This window comes from Sphaerodactylus townsendi, linkage group LG10 (assembly GCF_021028975.2).
Source record: "Sphaerodactylus townsendi isolate TG3544 linkage group LG10, MPM_Stown_v2.3, whole genome shotgun sequence".
In the NCBI taxonomy this organism is placed as follows: Eukaryota; Metazoa; Chordata; class Lepidosauria; order Squamata; family Sphaerodactylidae; genus Sphaerodactylus; species Sphaerodactylus townsendi.
The window spans coordinates 1,162,930-1,181,922 of NC_059434.1; the positions used below are offsets into that span (position 1 = coordinate 1,162,930).

The 18,993-nt window shown below is 49.1% G+C and overlaps 1 long non-coding RNA gene across 3 annotated transcripts; it reads right to left on the reverse strand.

The window, feature by feature from the left end:
• Positions 1–6,042: 6,042 nt before the first annotated feature.
• Positions 6,043–18,977, reverse strand: LOC125440136. 3 transcript variants are annotated; one of them, XR_007245640.1, is made up of 6 exons: positions 18,863–18,977; positions 13,318–13,412; positions 13,022–13,125; positions 11,909–11,990; positions 9,571–9,646; positions 6,043–6,304 (listed from the first exon to the last, which is right to left on the reverse strand). It is a non-coding gene; the product is annotated as an uncharacterized LOC125440136 (long non-coding RNA). The 3 variants fall into 3 exon arrangements; XR_007245642.1 differs by lacking the exon at positions 9,571–9,646; XR_007245641.1 differs by lacking the exon at positions 18,863–18,977 and having other exon boundaries at positions 13,318–13,498.
• Positions 18,978–18,993: the final 16 nt, after the last annotated feature.

Genomic DNA, 18,993 nt, shown 5'->3' on the forward strand with positions numbered 1-18,993 from the left:
CGAACTCGAGGCTTCTGAATCTCAGCACGACACTCTACCCACCACACCCCACTGCCCAGTCAGAGACGGGTCGAGAGGCTCCTAGGAGGCCCATCGGAGCAGCTCTCCAAGGCCAGGGATGGCAGACATCCCTGCCCCCTCACCCCCACCACTGGCTGGGCTCCCAGCCGGTAGTCCCTTCTGCCCTCTCCTCCGGGCAGAGGTGTAGCTAGGGAAAATGGGGCCCGGTGAAAAATCTGAGATCAAACTTCACAATACCTGGGTGGTATCATTAGGAGACTCTCCTGATGATACCACCCAGGTTTGGAGAAGTTTGGTTCACGGGGGCCAAAGTTATGGACCCTCAAATGTGTAGCCCCCATCTCCTATTAGCTTCCATTGGAAACAATGGGCGATGGGGCATCCCCTTTGGGGGTCCATAACTTTGGACCCCCTGAACCAAACTTCACCAAACCTGTGTGGTATCATCAGGAGTGTCACCTGATGATGCCCTGAAATTTTGGTGCTGCTAGCTTAAAAACCATGCCCCCTGCAGGCCGAAAATTGAAAAAACACTTTAAAATACAAAAACCCCACAAACGGGGGCAGAGCTTCGGACATGTAATGGGGGGGGTTGAACCCGAGGACCCCCCCTTACCTACGTCCTTGGTTGTGAGTGATAAAATGGGGAAGGAAGCCACACATACCATTCACCATAATCTCCTAAGAAGAAAAGTGGGTAAAAAATGTGCAGGACAGACAGATAATGATAGTGCAGAAAAGTGCTAAAAGCAAAATATGAAAGATAAGGAAAAGTCAGCCGATGGGATCCAGCTTTTCCACAGCTTCTTCCAAAATGTTCTCCTCTGGTCCCCGTCCTCTCCCTCTTCATGCCTTTCCTCTCTTGCCTCCTTCCTCTCCCTTTCCCTCTATGTTTCCTCCTACACCCCTCCTCTCTTGCCTGCTGTCTCTTTTTCCCATCATGTCCAGAGCTCCTCATCCTGCTGGTCCAGTTCTGTTGTCCTGCTGCTCACAAACGCAGCTGGATGTGCTTTATTCACAAGCAGAATAAAGTTGGTGGTGAACTGCTGGTAGTGATGGGGATGAATCCTGCCAGGAGGTGTGGTCAGCATCTGAAAAGAGGAGAAGGATGAACAGCTTTGCAATGAAAGGGCTCCCTGTTATTTTTAACAGCCAGTCCAGACCACTTCTTCTCCTCAGGATCTCTCAGCCCCCCACAGCCGCTCCTTACCCCGGCCCATCTGAGCCCTCCCTCGGTTACTGTCCTCCCCTCCCCTCACAGCCATAGAAAAGCTTCCAAAAATCCACCACAGTGCTTTATGTGTGGAAGTTGGGGGAACACCCCTGCCAAGGTCAGGGCCTGTGTGTATGTTGGGGGTGGGGGGGTGGGGAGAAACTTATTGACTCTGGAGGGAAAAAATGTCAATCTTGCTTAGGAAGAAAAACCTCTTGGGAGAGTGGTGAAAAGGTATTGAATATCTGCCTGCCCTTGAATCACTGCTGCCGTGTGAGATCGCTGGAGCATGCTGGGAGATGCTGTTCTGCTTGGTTCAAAGAGTATGGACGATGTGGGGGGCGGGGGGCGGGTTGTGAGGCAAACAGAGTTGGCAGCTCTTGGAAAGCACATCTCTGGTGAAGGGTGGAGACCCTATCCAGGAGATGGACCAATGTGGTTCTTGTGTGGGAGCTCAGGTATCCTGTCCACTCAGCAGCCCCACCCCTGCAGCTGCCCCACGTCCCCCCAGGCCAGCATCGGTCGGCCTGCCACTTTCACCAGCACAGACCAAGAACTGAGAGGTCCTATCAATCAGGCAGGTTGTTTGAACGTTTCTTATATATTTAAACACACACCCCTATGCAAACAGAGTATTAGGGAAACAAGCACAAGTATTTGGTATCAGAAGGGCGTAGTTTAAATTCCAATCCAAAATAATTTATTACAAAAGTGAATGGTGCTGACATATCTTTCCAAGGATGAGGAACCCGCGGTCACCTCACAAACCAGCCCTTTATTCAATTGGGGGCAGCTGGGAGGGAAGCCAGCAAAGCGCAGCAGCCTGATGTCCGATCTGAAAGGCTGAGCAAGGTTGGCACTTGGATTGCGGGGGGGGGGGGGGGCAAAGAAGGCTATGCGGAGGAAGGCAATGGCAGAACACCTTTGCTGGGGTGGCCCTCAGTTGCCTGAGACTGGACCACTCTGGTTTCCTCCTGTGGGGACCAACCCTTGCTAGCTTTCCTCAGCCACTCAAAGCTTCCTGGGCTCGCAGTGTTACTGTCACTCTGCAAGAAAGTGCCGTATTTTTTCTTCTATATTGAAAATTGTTTTCAACAAGTTTTGTTTGACAAAAAACCCCTACTATTCTGTAACAGAAATCAATGGTAACACCAGAATTAAAGAGCCTGTTTTTGCCAACTGTGTAGTTGCCGCTTCACTTCAGCATGCAAAAATATTTCGAGATCAGCAGAAGACTACAAAGGCAGGCGTTTCTGTGGTTGCCAGAATCAGCACTGATGAAGAAAGTACACAGTCACCGAGAAGGGAGTGGTTTTCGAAACACTCATCCCTTCTGTCTCAACCTACCTGGCTTCTGGTAAGCAAACTGTGACTTCCATTGCACAAGCCACAGGGATGTCCTGAAGACAATCTGGGTCAGGATGTTCTGGTTGCCTTTGGCCCCACCCCCCCATCATTACCCAGATGCTGAGAGCCATTGAAAAGCCGGGCTGCCAAGAAAGAGGAGGGAGCCGTGGGGAAGCTGAGTAGGGTGGATGGGGGGGGGGGTGTGATCCCCACTCTCATGTGTCCCAACAGCCCGGCTAACATCCCAGCTTGAGGGGGGAGGAAGAGTAAGCGCTGCAACTTCTCTACTCATGTACCCTAAATCAGTTCCTCAAGAAAGCCACTCTTTAGGTTAATGGAGGATGCCCAGCAAAGATAAAAACAACCACAAGGGGAGGGGGGCTGCAAGAAAGGGAGTCGGGGTACAAGGACGACGGCTGAGGCAGCCCTCCCCTTTTAGTTGCTGTGTTTGTTGACTTCAGGCAGGGGATCAGCTGTTCCCTGGGTAAACAGTAACTTGTGAAGAGCGTCGGGGCAGGATGGGGTGGGGAGATACCTGCCCTCTGGTACCATATTCCCCCCTACCTGCCTTCTGGTTCAGGCTTCTGGTTGCCTGACTCTCCCCTCCCTTAAAAAAATGATTCACATAAAATGATATGTCCTTTGCTGCTATGCATAAGCATAGCTGTGTTGGGCTCCGTTATCTAATAACCAGCTCTAGGAACTCCTTTCTGGACAGGCACTGCATGAATTAAACTCACTTGACTACCAAGAGACTCCTCAGTTAGTGCCTCACCAGTCTGCTGTAATCAGGCCTACCAAAATCAGCCACCGTTCCTTCATACAGTAGGGAGCCCAGAGGGACTCCCCCATGGCCACTTTGGGACAGCTCCAAATGTATCCCTGCTGAACCCGCAAGCAACTGCCGAATCCCATCCCGTAAGCAAACAAATAAACTCATAAATATATTCAAAAACTTAAGCCAAATTTCTTGATATTTCACATCTTGCGGTGATATGCAAAGGATTTTTTGGGATGAATGATAGATAATGAAGATAAACACAGCTATACTATGGGATACTCTGAGGGCATTGCTTTGCATATAAATTTTTTTTAAAGGAGCATGCCAAACAGCTTAAAACTGAGCCCCAGAAAAAAACTGCTGGCAATTCAGCCCCGGATCATTAAACTAAAATTTGAAATCAGTAACACCCACTCATCAACATATAATTAGAAACAATCTCTGGTATTCTAGGAATCTAATCTTTCTGCACTACACTGTACAAGAAGATATAGGAAGTGAATGATTTATTTGTAAATTATTATAAAATCTACTTAAGAGATGTAACTTAAGAGATGTAACTATTCACACAGATAACAACATTCTTGTTTTGTTGTAGATATTTTTACTAAATTGGAGATTTGTAATATATTTGGTCATTGACTGTAAATAAAGTCTTCTTCTTCTTCACAGATAGCATTACAAGTTTTCTGGAAAGCATCCAACTCACGCAAATTTCAAAGGGGAACAGGCATCAGCAGCTCCAATACCAATGTGTGAAACACAAAATACATTTCAAAAGATGGAATTGCATAAAGCACTTGGACTGGAGAGCCTTCCAGTCCAATGACAGAAATGATGCCTGAAAGATTTTTTGTCAGATTCCACACCAAGCCTCTTTCTGCCCCAGGCCCACCCTGCAATTCTGGGAAATAATTTCCCTACCAGACATGTGAGGCTGCTGCCCTGTCTTCCTTTGGTCTACATGGGAGGAGGGATATCCCTCTACTAGTCCTGATCCTTGCTTCCCACAGCCCCCCAAGGCCTCAGCAGGGGATGGGGGAAGCAATTGCCACCACCATTTCCTTCTTCTGCACAGCCTAGAGGCTCTCTGTTGGTCTGCTCCTCCCCGGCTTGGACTTCCGACCTCCCTGGCAGCCTGTACTCCTTAACCTGTGCACATCTCTAGTTTGCTTCTCCTTCGGCCACAGGGGCCTCACCTATGTCGGGTTACATAAGCTGGCTTTGGCCTGGCATGTTTTCCTTTTAGGAAGGAATGTTGCGGCAGAGAATAGGACATTTCAGTGAATTCTGTCACAGGCCTATTCCATCTCCACTGACAAGCTCTGCTGGCTTCCTTGGAGATACCAGGTCCACTTGTGAAAGGCGCAAAAGTGCTAAGTTTATAGAGAGCTGCCCAAGGAGTTAATTGTGTAGAGGAAGAGACAAGCAGTAAAAATCAAAATGAAACCGGAACACTCCACAAGTCTTGGGATCTTTGTGTGCAGAGCCTGAGGATTTATCATATTATTCTCTCTCTGGAGGAGAAAACCTATAATGGCAGCAGGCCATAAAAGAGACCCAGTTTGGGAATATTTTAATGAAGCTTGTTTGGGGTGGATTCTGCAGGGTAGAAATGTAACAGGTTGAGAGAGGGAAATATCTCCGTTTGGGGAAGTGTGTGTCATGGGTCTCTCCCCCAAAGCAGGGTTGGCCTCTTATATTTCCCTCAACCCAGGTTTTTTAAAAATTCCCAAAATCGCAATGTTTTTGAAAAATCCTAGGTTGAATCACAACAACCTTGTGTGGTAGGTTAGGCTGAGAGCGTATGCCTGGCGCAGGGTCATCTCACAAGCTCCCATGACGGGGCGGGGGGTTGGACCTGGGTCTCCGTTGAGGTTCCAGTCTTGACGCTCCATCTGCTGTGCTGTTGGCCGAGCTTGGTGGCAGCTGCCAGCTGTTCCCGGGGCCAGTGGCCAAGAGGACTGTGTGGAGAGCAGGAGGGCAGGCCAAGGGAGTCCAAGGGAGCTTGTGGCACGGGCAGGTCACAAGAGGGGGACGATTCTGGCCGCACAGAAGGGGTCAAGGTGCAACTCGGGGCGATCAGGTGGGAAGAGGCAGAACTGATGGTAACACGGGTGACAGGAATAAACAGAGAAGGGGTGGGTTAAGGTGAAGTTTCATTGGCTTTGTTTCACTAATTAAAACCTGGTTGTTAATTGATTTAACAGACATGGATTCCCCACAGAGTCCTAAGAATTGCGGTTTCTTGTCAAAGTTCACGGCATCTTTGCTCTGGACATGTCATTTTCCCTCTGTTAAAGCAGTGGTGTAGTAGTTAACAGCAGGTGTACTCTGGAGGAACCGCTCTGCTGCCTGAGCTGTGGAGGCCTATCTGGGGAATTCATATTAACCTGTACATTCCAACACATGCCAGCTGGGTGACCTTGAGCTAGTCACAGTTCTCTCAGCCCCACCTACCTCACAGGTGTTTGTTGTGAGGAGGGAAGAGTAAGGAGTTTGTAAGCCCCTTTGAGTTTCCTACAGGAGATAAAGGGGGGATATAAATCCAACTCTTCTTCTTCTTCTTCTTCTTCTGATGTACAGTCCTAAGCAGAGTTAACACTCTTCAAATTTAGAAGGGTGTAATTCTGCTACAGACTGCACTGTAGCTGTGTTCAAGTTACATTGAAAGCACATGTAATCTGTGTACAATGTATACTTTATTTGTCTTGACACATGTTGAATAATTCTCAGGTTACATTCAGGACATGTACAGCTAAATGTGTGATTTATCCAGATGCTGGTCCCTGGGTTCATTGCTAAAGTAAATGGATGTATGCAAATAAAGGCAGGATGCACATGTGGTCACTGTAGCAGGTGAGCAGAGCCTGTAAGTCGCCTGTTTTTCAAGTGTTGTAGGTAACGGTGATAGGTGAGTCACTGTCTGGATTAAAAAATACCTGCAAGGGGAACAGTCAGTGTTAAAGTATGTGCAAAATAAAATAAAATATATTTTATTATTCAGTTAAAATCCCCAAAGTTCCCAAGGAAATTTAATTTACCCCATCAGCCTTGGCCTTATTTTTTTTAAGCTCTCAGTGACTGTTGCCGTCCTTTTCCTCTTGTTTCAGCAGACTTGATAATCCCCAGATTTGCACAAAAATATGAAATATTGAAAAATGCTGGGGACAAAATCTGCCCAAAGTAACCCATGACAACTGTACATGGCATCCCCCCCCCCCCATTAGCTAATACCTCGGATTGTCCAGCAACACAAGATGCTGCATGAGGTGTTTTTTTAAAGAGTATGGATCAGTCAAGGGGAGGGAATGGAGGATTCAGAGTGGGGGAGGGGGAGAACCCAACAACTGTGTGTTTTAAGAAGCAGAGGAAATGTGGCAGTGGCTGGGCTGGGGAGAGAGGGAGTGGGGGTCACACGGGCAAAACAAGAAAGCAGGAAGCAGAGGGAAGAAGATGGGAGTTCTTATTTTTCTTAATTCCTTATACGATTCATTGTAATAGATTTTTAATTAAAATTAGTCCATTTCCTTCTTGGCTGCACTGTAAGTTAACTGTTGACAATACAACTGTTCTTGTGAGCAAAGATCTCAGGATATGCAGGTCTGAAGGGAGGGGTGAATATACCAGAGAATGCTTTTCAGTTTAACCTCTCACGAAAAACCCATCTATGCTTCATGCCTCACCTCCCTTTGCCATCCCAAGGGCTAGCTAGCCCAAGCCTTGCTGGCTGCAGGAAGTGGCTCCAAATGGGCCCACGCTGGTCAGTGATCTCTGCGTGCCAGCAGAGTGTTGCCAGACCCTCCAAACAGCAGCAGCAGCAGCAGAGTCAGGGACTGGCTCCCATGGGCCCGGGGGGCTGGGTCCTGGAGCAGAGACACCAGAAGCTCCCACAAGGAGAGGTCTGTGGCCCCTGCCCTGTTCCTTCCGCAGTGCAAGGAGGGCTTGTCCGCTGACTGGCCAGGTCCTTCGCATCATCCCTGCCCACCTTTTTGTAGCTTCAAATGTTTGAGGATTTGATGACTCTGAAGCAATCTTCAACAGATCATCACCCGAGGCTCTGGCCAGAACAGTGAAAGGCACAAGTGGGGCTTTCATGGCTCCTTCTAGTTGACAAGGCTGGATTGGGAGCCACCCAGGACTGCCCTTCCAGGTGAGGGGGGAGGAAGAAGAGCAAACCACCGGTCTTGGGCCTGGTGAGGGCTGCTGGCTGGGGCCACGCTGATGTTGCAAGGGCTGGAGGTTCACAGTGGGAGTGCTGGCAGCTCCACACTCAGGCTGGAACAGCTGGCTCACGCAGGTCTTGCAGAAAGCCCCCCCCCCCCCACTGGCTCACACGCACCTCACTGTGAGGGATGGGAAACACTGGCTCACACCCATCTCAGCAGCCAAAGGGCTGCACCCACCTTGCACAACGGAGGGGCTTGCAGAAGGTCATGCCTGCCTTGCTCAAGGCCACGGTAGCACTGGCGGCATGGACCCCTGGACCATCAGTCAACCAGGACTTTGGGGGGGGGGGCTAAAGGTCAGTCCGCCCATGTGTGTTGAAGGTCACGGCACCGAAGGAGACAGCAGGAGGCTGGAGGCGACAAGCAGAAGGGTGTAGTTGCTTGGACTCCGTTATCAGAACGAGGGGCTGCTAGCGAAGGCAGAGGTGAGGGGGCCCTCCCCCACAAGGAGGAGGAGGCGGCGCTTGCTGAGAGCCCTGGAGACCTGGGCAGGAGGGCTTTGAAGGCCCAGAACAAAGCAGTAAAGTGCTAGGAACAACAACACATGTGACAAGAGGAAGCTGCATGGAGAGGGAGGTGTCAGATAATTTGCAGGAAAATAGGATGGGGAAACCCTTTGAGTGCAAGGCTCATAGTCTCTGATGTCTACATACTAATGCACAGCATGGGAAGCAAACAGGATGAACTCGAAACCCAGATCTTGGAAGGTAATTATGACCTGCTAGACGTCATTGAGACTTAGTGGATGAAACATGACTGGGATAAAGGAAATGAAGACTATCTCTTATTCAAAAGAACAGAAGGGAGAAGCATAAAGAATGTATACACTGGAACAGAAGTCCATAAATCTCATTGCTGAAAGTCTCTAGGTATGTACAGAAGGAGTTCTTATCATGGACTGAGGAGCATATGGGTATGGCATTCACAAGGGCACCTGACTTTGGCATTAAAAAAAATCTGTTCTGTACAAGAAAGCCAGTGTGGCGTCGGGACCCAGGGTCGAATAACCCCTCTGCCATGGACGTCAGTTGTGTCCTCTTGGGCCAGTCAGTTGCAGAATAGCCCACCTGTTCTCTGTGTATTTAAAATGGAAGAGAGGAAAATGACACAAACTACTTTGGGTTCCCATTATTATTATTATTATTATTATTATTATTATTATTATTATTATTATTATTATTATTATTATTATTATTATTATTATTTTATTAGACTTAATAGACCGCCCAACCCCCGAAGGGCTTTTTCCATTGTGGAAAAAGGTGGAGTATAAATGAAATAATAAGTAGTCAATAAAATATTTGGAAGCAATATTGAGGGAATGAAGAGAAAACCATTCAGATTCAGTAAGATTTTTATTGACCACAGAGGGTAAAGCTAGAGAAGGAAAAGCTGGAGCAGCAGCAGTATGACCCCAACTGAAAACGTTATTATGTGATGAACCTGTCCTGTACTTATGGGTACGTGAAATATGTCCCCAGAAGGAAAAATCAAGTGGAAGTTGAGGGGAGAAGGAGAAAATGATGAGGTATAATGCTGGGAAGGTTTTAGTGTGGGGTATGCCATTGTAAAAACTTCTTTGTCACAGCCAAGGCTGAGCCCATAAATGTTTTTAGGGGAGGGGGAGATCCTTGGGTGACAAGTCCCAAAAGAGAGAGGAGGGGAGGCCTCCCTCGGGCTGCCTTGTGGGGCCGGGGATCCTCCTTTAAAGGGGGAGGCAGAGCCAAGCGGGCAAGGGAGAGGGGGCATCCTTTGCCTGTCAAGAAACTCTAGGCGTGCTGTTTTATGTTCACAAACTCTGTTCTCTGTCTCCAGCAGTCAAGGCATTTGGGGTCATGTGATTTCAGACACTAGGCAGGCGTGTTCCCATGGAGCCTCACCGTGACATCTATGCTAATTTGGTACAGTGGATGGTTTTATCTCTGCCAATTACTCAGAAAGGTAATTTGACTATCCTGTCTAATGGATCTGGTATTTACTTGGATGTTTCCTTGGTCATTGGGGCTTTTACTTCAGGGTGATCTTGGGCAGCAACAAGCCTCCATCGAACGGGGTCTCCTCAGTCCATGCAAAGAAAGGAGGAAAACAATCTTATTTCGTTGAAGGACTGATCAAAATTCTCTTCATATAACCAAAAATAGCTATTTTATACTATTCTCTAGCTAGGACACCGGATTTATGATCATGGCCATCACTGGGTCCCTTGGGAGTGAGTTCCACCATTTAATTGCTCTGCCCCTGATACCTCCAGGGCCAGAGCCACATCCCCCCATTCCCACGTCCGTCTTCTTCCCTCAGTCAAACAAAATCCAGGATGCCAGACATGCAACAGAGGGATGTTAATGGCTTTGTGGCCCTCAGCCCTGGCCCAGGGCTAAGCAGCAGGTGGGGCGGGGTGGGGGAGGGGGAGGGGGCGTGCTTTACCATAACCAAAGGGGAATAAATTCCCCCCATCATCCCCTTCGGCCACTGGAATGTTTATGGGTTTCAACAGAAGAGGCCAAATGAATGAGGAGCAGTTCAAATAGCTTTACTCTAAGGAGCAGCTCCAACAGGTTCACTTTTAGCTCACTGAACTGCCTGTGTTCCCTTTAGGGAAGGTCTTCAAATTAACACACTAGACTTGCAGGAGACTGCAACCTGCGGCTCTCCAGATGTTCATGGACCACAATTACCATCAGCCCCTGCCAGCATTGGCCATGCTGGCAGGGGCTGATGGGATTTGTAGTCCATGAACATCTGGAGAGCCGCAGGTTGCAGACTCCTGCTAGAGTAACAGAAGAGAACATCTTGAAATCCTAAATTCCATCACAACAGCCAGGAATGCCACCTTCTCCACCTCCAAGGGGCTCTGCACTCTCTACTAGCACTGGCAGGCCACCTGGCCACACCTCCGCCTCAGCCAGCTGCCTTTTGTCTTCCTTTAGCTGGGAAGGCCACTCCTGGATCCTGCTTCCCTGGTCTTACTCCTGAGCAGGCTCTTTCTCTGGAGAAAGCTTTGACCCCAGAGGAAGAAGCCTTTGCTCCACAGGGTGCTCCCGCCGGCTGCTGGCCTTCCTGGTGGTGCTTCTCCAGGCTCCTGCCAGCCCTCCTCTCCCTCTCCCTGGCTCTGCGATCGTGTCGCAGCCTTCCTGAGGTCTGTGCCCTGACGCCACTCCTAGAAGTAGGGAGCTCAGTGGAAACAGCCTTTGCTGTTCAGATGTAAGAAAGCTCATTGTTGCGAGTGTCCTAACAGACCAAATCCACTTCTTTAGGTGTGGTCTGGCACAAAAACCCAGAGGGTTTGGCAGGTTAAATGGCTTTCAAAGTGCTCTGCCGAGTGCTGCCCCAGAACAGGGGGCAGATAAGTTTTTTTGCCCCAGCTGCTTCCAAATGTGGGGCAGAAGGCCATTTGTACAATGTTTTTCAACTTAATGATTATATCACAGTAACTTAAAAAGTGGAAGAAACATAATTAAGAATGATTCCAAAGTTACACATGATTTTGCATATTCAGAGCTTAAATTGTTCCCAAAGGTGCCACATTTCTGTTAAGCAGCTTCTTGGCTTCCTGAGCACAAGCCATCTTTGCTTACATATGTAATGCCCTGAAGCTTGATCAACCAGCCCAGTTTGCCTGGAATATACTGTAAATTCTCCTTTTTGGCAGAAGACTCAATGTGCATGCATTAACATGCAGATGAACTCTATGCATTTTCCCTCCTAGGCCTCATCCCAGGCAGGCAGTGGTTTACAAGGGTTATATTTATTTGGAACTGGGTCCCTTTTAGTTCTCTCCATATTGGGTTCAGATTATCCTGGAGTTTTCGATCAGAGGAAGACACTGAATGAGAACTCCGCCCCTCCCTTTCCATTTTATCAGATGCTTCACGATCGTTGTTTTGCAATGATGTGTTTCCCCAACACAAGGCATCTCAAAATCTCATCTGACCTTCATCTGCAGCTAATTTTAGATTGCAGTGCTGGAATGAGAAAGAAGACGTGGGATCACGCGAAGTCGCAGCCTCCCTCCCATGACTCTTATGGCCTCTTCTCTTTCCTCTGTTATTGTCCTTCTCCTCTGGGATTGCAAAAGACCGGGAAATTTGATTGGGGAGCAGAATATGCGCCTGGGCTGGTGTGATTCTGCCTGTTTCAGGAGGTGCTCCCATCTATGTGCTCAAGGACATGTTGCTGATAAATGCCCAGCAGGGGGCTACCCTCTCAGATCAGCAATAGAATTTCCTAGAAGAGTAAAACGTTTGTCTACTAATTTTTGAGTGCTGTAATTTTTAATGTCAAATTTAATTTAATTTTTTGTTTTACATATGGACTGACCTGTTCCTCTGATGTAGAGAGAAGGACATTGCTGATGCTTGATGGGATATAACATTGGGGCATCTTCCAGCAGTCAATGAACCTGAGGTGATATGGTTGATATTTTTAGGTCTGGTGGTTAGGTTGTTAAAGGGAATATGGGGACAGTGTTGGCATCTTGGTTTATGGGAAGCCCTGTGACCCCAGAGCCTGTGTCCATAATAGGCAATGCATTAGGGGGCAAGAAAAGGTTTGCTTTCCAATCCCTTTGTGAAAGCAGTAACATTGGCCATTTCTGCACAGTCTAAATATCCTGGGTTGAGCAACAGAAATACCCCGTTCCACACAAGAATTTCGCAAGGTTCCTGGTCCTCAAGCGGGTTTGCCCCACAATATTTCCCTCCTCCCGATTCAAAACTTGCCAGATTGGTGATTCTTTTACAAACTCCTGGGGTGAGCCTGCTACCTTGCAAACGCCATGGGAGCAGAACCAGTTTATTTTTCCCACCCAACCGCCTGATCTCCCCACCCCTCCACCTGTCCCCCTGATCTCCCCACCTGACGTTCATTCAAGCTGCCATTCAAAACCAACAGCCAATCAGAACACGTGACACCGAGTATGCTCCGATACGCTTGCAATGTAAATGCAGAAGTCCTGGGCTCATGCAAAAGAAAATGGATATTTCCTCCTGGTCTTCACTGGATTCCTTTACAAAACAGGCAGCCATGTGAAGGGAGAAACCAGGATAAAACAGACCTGGATTGTAAGAAACCGGTTGTAACCAGGTATGATTCTACCGTGCGGAATGGCCATTGTCTATACCTTTTTCAACAAAAAGATGACTGGAGATTTGTGAATTCATCTGCCATTTCCTGGACCATCTTTGTTTAGAATGTCTGCTTGGGTCCTAGTGCCTGCCTACTTCTGTTCCCAAGGCGGTAAGACCCAAGCGGAACATTCTTGAACAAAGATGGTCCAGGAAGTGGCAGATGAATTTACAAATCTCCAGTCATCTTTATGTTGGAAAAGGTATAGCACAGGTTACAAGTCCTGAATGCTACATTGAACCAGTTTGAGCTGAGAGCTGCATGTGACCACCAGTGGTATCCTGTTGCTGTTTCATTTAGGCCTACCTTGCAGCAGGTTATCTCTTGATATCACTCTGGCTTTGTTGATCTGTTACCAGGCGGGTATTGTAATTCCAAAAATGTCCGTTGAAGATCCTGCAGGTGGGAATCTGTGTCAGAGAGATTGGAACAGAGATTACTATAGCGATGCATCATCGGAGGTATGCTAATTTTCTGCCCCTAAGCATTTCTTCCTCACCTAATCAAACTGATTACATTTTGTACTGACCCTTTGCACCCTGACTCTCTTCTTGGCAACACTCCTCCCATTTGGGTGCCCTCTGGGAATGAGCAGCTCTCACCTCTTCTACCTACACCGAGGCCTTGGCTGATACTTCTGGCATGCAGGGGACCATCTCTCCGAGAGCCACTTTTAACCTAAAAATTGACAGCTTGCCTTGGGAAAGAAGATGGTGAATGTAAGGATGCCTTCCTGACGTGCACTCAGGGATTACAGCAAGCACTGGGTGGGGAGGGGGCAAGAAAAAAAGCAGTTCTGGAGACTGGGTGCTTTGTAGCTTGTTGATAGTCCCCCCCCCCTCGCATGCAGCAACAGCTGGCCCTGGTGGAGGCCCCAGTCTCTAGGCCACAGGAGCAACCCACACCCAGAGGTGGGATTCAGGGGGTTCCAAAGGTTCTGTAGAACCTGTTGTTAAAATTTAAAATATCACTTTTTAAATACTTAAAATATTTTAATTAAGTATTAATATTTTTAAATACTTAAAATAAAAAGTGATACTAAAAATACTGTAATACTTTTTAACAGTCATTATTTGAATCCCACCACCATCGGAACCTGTTGTTAAAATGTTTGAATCCCACCACTGCCCGCACCACCTTCCACCCAGCCTCATGAGACTGCGAGGTCTGGCACGGATCTTGCCAGTCAGATCATCAGTGGTCCAGCTGGAGTCCAGCCATATTGCTCCCTCTGTCAGCCTCCAGCCATCTGGTCTCATCCTTGCCGCATTGCCAGTGGCCTCTGCAGAACAGCGGCTTCTTGAGGGAAGCACAGAATCCCCCGAACGGTTGAACTCATTTGTTTAGGTACCGTACATACTCATGTATAAGTCGACCCACATATAAGTTGAGGCACCTAATTTTACCACCAAAAATTGGGAAAACTTATTGACTCACGTATAAGCCGAGGGTGAAAATGCAGCAGCTACTGGTAAATTCCAAAAATAAAAATAGATACCAATAAAATTACATTAATTGAGGCATCAGTAGGTTAAATGTTTCTGAATATTTATTTCAAAGAAAAACAGTAAACTAGCTCTGTAAGTGGAAAAGGGGGTCAACAAAAACAATATGGTCTCAACAATAACTTTAAAAGTACAAAAACCTCAGCTCAACCAGCAACCAAGCTAAAACACAAGTTAAAATCCTTCAAAACTGGATTTTTGGTCAGGGGAGGAATGTTTATGTTAGCAGTACTCAACATTTCAGAGTATCTTTAGGAGACCTTCCTCCTTGATGATACCACCCAGGTTTGATGAAGTTTGTCCAGGGGGTCCAAAGTTATGGACCTCAACCCAGTCTCTATCTATTGTTGCCTTATTGAAATACTGGGGATAAGTGACTCCCTTTGGGGGATACCACCCAGGTTTTGATGTGAAGTTTGGTTCAGGGGTCCAAAGTTATGGACCCTGTAATCAGCTCGCCCTGAGCCCATTGTTGCTTCAACAGATGGCACTCCTTTGTCCATAACTTATGGACCCCCAAAATCTAGCCCCATCTACTGTGTGCCATTGGGAGGCTGTGGGGGATGGGCACTCCCTTTGGTCCTGGCTTTTGGACAGGGAGTGCCCATCCCCCATTGTTTCCAATGGAAGCTAATGATACCACCCAGGTTTGGTGAAGTTTGGTTCTAGGGGTCCAAAGCTATGGACCCTCAAAATGTAGCCCCATCTACTATTAGCTCTACTATTAAATGTGCTGAAAAATTTGACTTATATGCAAGTATATGTGGTACTTATACCCATATTTTCTCTCCAGTGGCAGACTCAAAGCAGCTTACAACACAGTTTTGCTCATTTTCATTCTATCTTCACAACAGCAACCTTGTGAAGTAGGCTAGGCCAGGAGTGACTGACCCAAGGTCACTCATTTAGTTTCCATGACAGTGTGGGGATTTGAACCTGAATTTCTCAGAATCTGGGGTGACACTACCACTGCATCATTGCCTGGGGTGGTTACCCCAATCCACAGTGCTTCTGGAGTGACACATACTGCTGTCCTGTGAAAGGTATGTGGAAGCTAGTGAATTCTCAACCTCTCTCAGCCTAGCTTACTAATAGGATGAACTGCAAGCACATTCACTGGAAGGATGCCCCAATGAGATCAACTGAACATACTCCCAAGTAAGAAAGCAGAAGAATGGCTTTTACTGGGGCGGGGGGGACTTGCTTCCATGTAAACTTGTCTTGGTTCTGAAAATGTGTAGCAGTTTGAGGGAAGCCCCCAAAGGCCAGAAAGCGGGTAAAATCTTCCAGTGCTGTTTCTGACATGCAGATATTCTGGAAGTGCTCCGGCTGTCAGCTTTTAAACTGGTCCCTCTTGATAGTCCTTGAATATCAGTTTGATCTGCACCAATTATAAGGGAATGCCTGCATGTCCTGAAAAGTATGCCAAGCCAACTGTTGAAAAGACAGGATTTTTTTCCTTGGCCACTTGGCCTCGTGGTGGGGCGGGAACTGAAGTGCTGCCAACAGCCGCTCCGGTTTGGGCATCATTCTAGCTCAAGAGTGTTCACGTGGTCATGCTGAGGGACCTTGGAGGGGTCACCTCTGCCAGGAAGCAAAGCAAATAATGGGTGCTACACAAAGGCAAATGTTTATACTGAATATGTGCGGTATTATAGTTTAACAGAAGACTCTGAGACCAAAGCAAGGAGCATTTAATGCTGTCCCACAGAAATTCATTGCCCAGCAGGCAAAGCCATGAGCCACAAGCAGCCTGCCCTCCTTTTCTACCTCTGGTTGGGTTCTTTTACCAAAATCTCAACAGGTTTGGTTTTTCGAAGCCTGGAGATGGAGTGATGCTGTACCTGTTGGGCTTCTGCTTGTCAAGCTGATGTTCAAAGCACAGGAACCAGGTCACAGGCCATGCCAGCCTGTTCTCAGCCAACTGAGCCCTGGAGCAAAATAAACATACCCCCCCCCCCCCCCGGCCCCAGGACCAGTTGGTTTAAAGTTGGAAGATGAGACAGGCAAGGAGGGGAGGGATGTGATAATACATTACAGGACACGAAAAGGACAATGAAGAAGGACGAGGAGTACAAAGTTGTTAGAGCAACAATGTGAACAATACAGTGTAAGAGATACAATGAACAATGCAAATGGGATTAGGGATGCAAGACCAAATGACGTGTGCCGAGTGCCCTCAGCAGTCTCAGCATTCAGAGAATGGGTTATTCTTGGCCCAGGCTTATGTAGCTCCTCCCAGAGGCCTTATTTTACACCCTGAAGACTGGAGGCAGGAAGCACACTGAATAAATCGATGTCAGGTAGAGCGTCGTTGTGTCCCAGTCCCAGATGCCAGCCCAGAGGTCCAGACAGTCCAATCTCACTGACTCCTTCAACAGGTCCTTGTTTTTGCTGGAATAACAGACAGAGCTGCCATTCAACAAGCCCTTTTGGGATTCCCTGCTGTGTGGAGCGCACCAGCCCTGTCCAGCCGCATTATGCTGCCAGGTAGTGATGTATGGTGGTCTTGCAGCCAGGCATTCGGTTGTTTGTCTTGTATTTCTGGCCAGAACCACCTTCTCCTCTGCTCCAGTGGGCTTTGGTGAGTCCTCCGGCGATGCTGACCGCAACTGGGTCTTCTCAGGCACAGTGGACCCCCGATCTGGAAGGCTGCAGACACAGTGAGACATCTCCTCTCTCACGCGGACTCCTGTCTCTGTTTTATCTTCCCCAGAGGAGGGGTCAGCAGCTGACCCATGACATTTTAGTGCACTGAGAGGGGGTGGGACTTGTGGCTGCTTGGGCATTGAGCCAGCGTGGGGTAGTGGTTAAGAGGAGGTGAATTCTAATCTGGAGAACTGGGGTTGATTCCCCATTCCTCCACCTGAGTGGCGAAGACTTATCTGGTGAACCAGATGTGTTTCCGCACTCCTACATTCCTGCTGGGTGACCTTGGGCTAGTCACAGTTCTCTCAGGACTCTCTCAGCCCCACCTACCTCACAAGGTGTCTGTCGTGGGGAGAGGTGGGGAAAGGAATTTGTAAGCCACATTGAGTCTCCTTACAGGAGAGAAAGGTGGGGTATAACTCCAAACCTCTTCTTCTCTCTTCTATTCAGTTCTTTAACCCTAATCCAGTTTTTTTGGGCGGATGAGGGCAGGCACCGGATCTTAACAATGGCTATTTATTAATTATTTATTCCACATATGCTCAGAGTATACAGGCAAGTGACAAAATGGTTTGCAAATATAACTGAAACAAGAGGAATCAGCCGCAGGGGTGGGGGTGGGGAGCAGCTGCCTTCTGCTGAATTTCTGCTCATTGCGTGTAGCTGGGATACCTCTCACTTTCCGAGGATGCCTCTCTGTGTTAGGGGGAGGCAGGAAGGAGGACAACGCCGGTCTGAAGTGCGATAGGTTGCCTTGGCTGGTCTGGCCAAGGAGCAGGGCCCGGCACTCCTGGGGCTGAGGCCCAGTTGGCTCCTGTGGCTCCCGGCAGCTGCAGGGTCTTGGGTGGGGCTGCCACTTCCCCTCCAGCAGACACAAGTGGGGGAGGAGGGGCTTAGGAAACCAGAGGCAATGAAATGGTGCCCTGCTGTGGAAGAAGTGGCAAGCTCGGGTGGGGGTGGGGGTGGGACCAAGGACAGGCCCTGCCACTCTTTTTGGCCCTCAAGTGACAGCAGCCAGCCACTCCAATCCTCTAGGATTTCCAAGGCAAGGAAGGTGGCCTGCCTGCTGTTGCCTGTCTCTGGCCAGGGACTCTGCTCCTCGGGGGTTCAAGGCATTGACCCTGCTTAAGGGACTGCCAGCTGCGGCTGTGTGGATGATCTGGGTGCAGAAGTGCTGGTTCACCCCCAATTGGACTGTCCCCTACAAAGGGGAATGCAGGACTGAGTTCCATCATGTTGAAGGTGGCCGTCGGCTCTGTCCACTCCCCAGAGAGGCTACTGGCAGAGCCTTCAAAGGGGGCAGCCTGCATGCATTTCTTCCCTACACTGAACTGTGTGTGTGTCCCCCTCCCCCCGCAGTGTTGCCCTGTGATGTCATCAGGCTCCATTGTGGCCTAGGCAAATATGTGGTTGGTTTTTTGGGGTGGGGGTGGGAATGCCATGTCTCAGCTCTTTTCTGGCTGACACGTGCAGCCTCTGGCCAATGAAAGACCCTGTGATGTATCCGGGAGGTCCTCCTGAGGTGGGGGGGGGGGGCGCTGTCGCCTATTAGCTTTTCTCTCCAGGCAACCAAACGTTGTCGAAAGATGAATGTGGGCGAGAATCGTGCGGCGGGGGGGGGGGGGGGGGCATCCCTGGAGATCCAATTGGCCGATGTAAGCAGCGCAGCGATGCCCAGGAAGATGCCCCGCGGCTCCTTGCAGAGCTTCCCGTGCAAACAGGAGACGATCCGGGCACAGCCTTGTCCGGCTGGGGAGGGGGAGGGGGGGCGGTTGCCAAAACAACATCTACCAGGAGCCACTGAGGAGACCCCCGAAGGGCCCAGCCGCCCGCGGGCAGCCACATCCGGCACGTCTCGCTCGTCAGCTCGGGCGGCGGCGGCGGGGAAGTGATGCCGGGGCGGGGGGGGGCGGCCTCCTCCGCGCAGCATCCCCCTCGAAGAGTCCCCCCCCCACTCCTCCTCCCCCCGCACAACCTGGGCGATGCATCACACCTGCCACATCCACATGTCTAGTCGCGGGGGGGCGGAGCGGGGGCTCAGGCCGGCACGATCTACTACACGCACAGCCAGGGTGGGGCCCGCCGGGGGCTCCTGCGCTCACGGGCGGCGCGGGGGGGAGGAGG